Below are 4,092 nucleotides of genomic sequence, written 5' to 3'. Positions count from 1 at the left end.
TCGTTGATTCAGTGTCCTCTTAATAGGGGCACCGGTTTTTTTATTATTCTCAACTAGTTTCCCCTCTTGGTTAAACATGAGTTTTGAAATGCTCATTCTGTAGTCAATCTGTGCATGAGCTTCTAGGCTATGTCTCGCTTACTGTAGAGATCAACTGCTGATCTCATATTGGAATTCAGATCTGTTATCCAAGCCTCGGGATTCTCATCCGTATAAGGGTTATCAACTACTGGCATTATGGGTAATCTGTCTTTGACATAGAAGGATGTCCCTCGAAAGGTTTAGCTATGTCCTGTAAGAACTTGGTACAAGCCTGACTACCTACCTCTCTATCTATCTCTGAGATGTTTGGATTTTTCAAAACTCCATGGACATGCAAAAGAGAAATTCTATCCCCACTCGGACCAAGACAGAACTTTTACTTGTTCAAATAACAATTAAGGTGAAGCAGGGTTAAGAACGATGAATCTCTTTATGATAAACAGATCTATTTTGCAAGTTCATTATTACGGGTAGTTCTTACAAAGGATCGGACTAATGACATATACAATACTTGAATTCATGATGTAGATGCTATATAGTTGGTTCTTATCCTTCAGAGACTACTAGTGTAATAAGAGCATCCATCGATAAAAGGATCACCCTAAGATGATCATCTCGTGGCTATTGAAAACGAATTAAATCAGATGGTTCTATTTCTCAATCTTTCTGACTTGCTCCAATGAAACCAAGGTTGAAAAGATTGCAAAAATCAGTCATTCACAACCACTGATAAAGGATTCCTCGAAAAGTTAAGGATTAGTAATCCTTTTTAGAAATCGAATGGATTCGGTCTTATACATACGCGAGGAAGATAATCAAAAAAGAAAGAAAGTGGGTTCTTCTTTCTTTAATCACTTAGGAGCCGTGTGAGATGAAAACTCATGCATGGTTTTGAATGAGAGAAAGAATATTCCTTACTTCTTTTCGACTCTGACTCCCCCACTCCAGTCGTTTCTTTTCTTTCTGTTATTTCGAAAGTAGCTGCTTCGGCTTCATCCACTCAAATTTTTTATATTCTTTTTTATTTCTCATCAAACAAATGGCATCTTCTTCTCTCTAACAAGAGAAATTAGTTCACTACTTGTCCTCTAACAAGCAAGTACGCCAACTACCTTATCTCATTAACGAAGCTAAGTACATGAGTAGACTACTTTTCTTAGTTAGAGAATGGAATTGATAAAAACACTTTCTGTGAGCTTTGCTGCTCTCCCCAGGAAAGATCAGAAGGTTAAAAGTGGATTTGCCCTGTGTGCTGCTCGCGATGCACCTGTGGAAATTCCTTCTAAGGAAGGCAATATTGAATAGCATCATTTTGAACAAGATATATTAGTTCGTATCCCGGATTCTATTCTCATGAAAAGGCCTTTTCCTTGTTTGAGAGAAATTCATTCATTAGCAAAAAGCTAAGCACGCTCCCTCCCCTACGAGACCCGAGGTTCCTTACAAACTAATGCAAAGGGCGGGTATCTTGTGCAGGTGTATGCTACCGATCTCCTTAAGTAAGGACTAGACTCTGTTCGAATGTTAGAGATCCCATAGATAGGGGAAGGTGGAATGTTAGCACGCTGAACCTAAAGATATCACTATCTCCATCGCTGTATCCAAACGAACCCAAGGAATGTAAGCAAAAATCTTCGTGGTCGAAAGACCTAGAAAGAACAGGTCCGAGATGAAAAGTTAAGGGGTTCCCGAATACGGCCTATAAGATGATGGATGGTCTAGGTGAATAGAATACAGCCTTGTAGATGAAGCCACGGTCGATGGTAGAAGAAGAAGTACTAGCCGGTGAAGTCGCAGCTCAAGCTCAATGGGATATCAAAAGGCTCCTACAAGATAACCAAAAATAAAGGGTCGTGCTAGCGGACCGGTATAATAAGAAAATAGACTTCCTAGAGGAAGAAATAGAAAGACTAACTGATCAGGGCACCAGCGATCGACTAATGAAAAAGAAAGAAAGAGAAATATTTGCACTAATAGCTGACTATAATCGTAGGGTAGCACCACTCCTCAAACGATAAAGTGAACTGAAACAACAATTAGAACTAGTAGAAAGAATGCCTAATATGTTGTTGCGGGCATTATTTCTTTTAGCATCCGTCCTCGGTCTCATTTTTCACATTATCGTTCTACAAATGTAGTTTTGCTTTATAGTTTCGGCTTGTAACTTCCTTTTCTCATAGAGAAGAAAGGCAGGCTAGCAAGACAAAAGCTATTATACTATCATTCAACTGTCATTCCATACCTGAATTATATTCTTTATTAAATAAGTCTGTTAGGGCGAATGCCCAAGGGTGAAGAGGATTGCTCCGGCTTGAAAAATAGGTTTATTCACCGATTAGGCTAGCTAGCAGCATTGAGGCCAAATAGCGGGGAAAGGGTCCTCAAAATTGGGCAAGCATTGAACCTTCCCTAAATTCAGCTTCAGAAAAAAAAAGGTCAACCGCTCCAACAGAGTAAGAGTTGCTTTCCAAACCCAGCAAAAGCTTAGTATATTAATTAAAAAACTGGCACTAGCGGTTGAGCAACAGTCGCTATTGGACTTAGAGGCGATTAGAACTTCTAGAATATGAGATAAAGTCCCCCACGCTGAAGATGTTGATTCTCCCTCTCATTCTCCTACCATATAGTTATCTGTGAATAAGAACTCATTTTTCTTGTTGGCAGGTAGGTCCATGGTTGGTTAGTTTGAAAGCTAGTTTTTACTCTTTGATCGTCGAGAAAGAAAGGTATGATTACCTGAGGTGGGGTTGCCTTTCTTTCTGCCTTAGAAGAGGTATAGTTTAGGTCAGTGCGCTAAATCCGCATCCGCCTCTATAGCTCTTCTATAAGAGCGGACCTTTTTTCCAGTCCTATTCTTTTCTCTTAAGTTTCTTTTGGAACACCATATATTGGGATGTCTGCACCTCTTTCTATTTTGAGACGACCACAAGTTCCACTAATCTTGCTCTATCCAGTTTGAGGTTGTCTGAACCTGATACCCTGCTCCAGATTCCACTCTGCTCCTACATCAAATTCATCCTCCTCCATAACTTACATTCATAGAAGGAGACTACCCAAAAGAAGACTCCAGGTTACTGAAATGAACAAAAGGATTTTGCAAGCCACCCAATGTAGGAAGAATTACCTCCCATCCATTCTAGCTACCTTACACTGTCCTTAAAAGCGCCTACTTTTCTTTCTTCACAGAGATGTATAAAGTTTGATTAAATTGCATATAGAACATACTTTGTTTTGTCAAAAGGGGACATAGACCCTTTCTTGTAGACTTTCCCCCATTTATTTTCCCTCGAGTAGCTGAACTAGGGGAACTGAAAATTAGCTACTAGGAAAAAATCCCACTATTTGAACATCAAGCTTGTGCACAAGTTGCTTCCCTTTCTGTGCTTTTACACTAGCCTCTTCGACCTTTCCTGGGTTTACTAGAAATGTCATCAAAGCTCTCTCTTCCTATCCGAACTAAGGCAACCATCAAACCCTGTCGGATAGAATTTTACTATAACCGTCTGATTTGTTTACTCGAGTTAGACCGCTAGCATCTTACCAACCATCTTTAGTCCCTACCCCAATCTTTCTCTATCCCGTCACGAGCAATTGAATGACTTTTGGGAAATTTGAAAGAAATTTTCTAACTGATTAGAGAGCTCATTCAAGCTTGAGGCTTGTTCGAAAAATCCAATCGCGCTCGCCTGACGCCCTATCTTTTGCCTAGGTGGAGAGGAGGCCCATTAGATAACCATAATAGGCTCTATAACCAGACCACGCACGCTAAGAACACAACAAATTAGAGGGCAAAAAAGGTTCCACTCATCAAAGTATGAGACGCAAAGCTTCTGCCTAGAAGCAAGCTACCCTCTTTGCCACTTTCAAATCAATAATAATGATGTCATCGATATTCTAATGGAATCCCTCTAAAATCAAACTGGAACTCCCCACCCTAATTCGATATGTAGAATCGGAATGCTAGTTGCATGATAGTTTGATTCCCCACAAATAAGAAGTCCCCAAGTATGACCCTTCCCACACAGGGGCAACTGGCTGGAGAAAGAAATC

Source organism: Capsicum annuum, chromosome 7, assembly GCF_002878395.1.
Source record: "Capsicum annuum cultivar UCD-10X-F1 chromosome 7, UCD10Xv1.1, whole genome shotgun sequence".
Lineage (NCBI taxonomy): Eukaryota > Viridiplantae > Streptophyta > Magnoliopsida > Solanales > Solanaceae > Capsicum > Capsicum annuum.
This window is presented reverse-complemented; position numbering follows the sequence as displayed.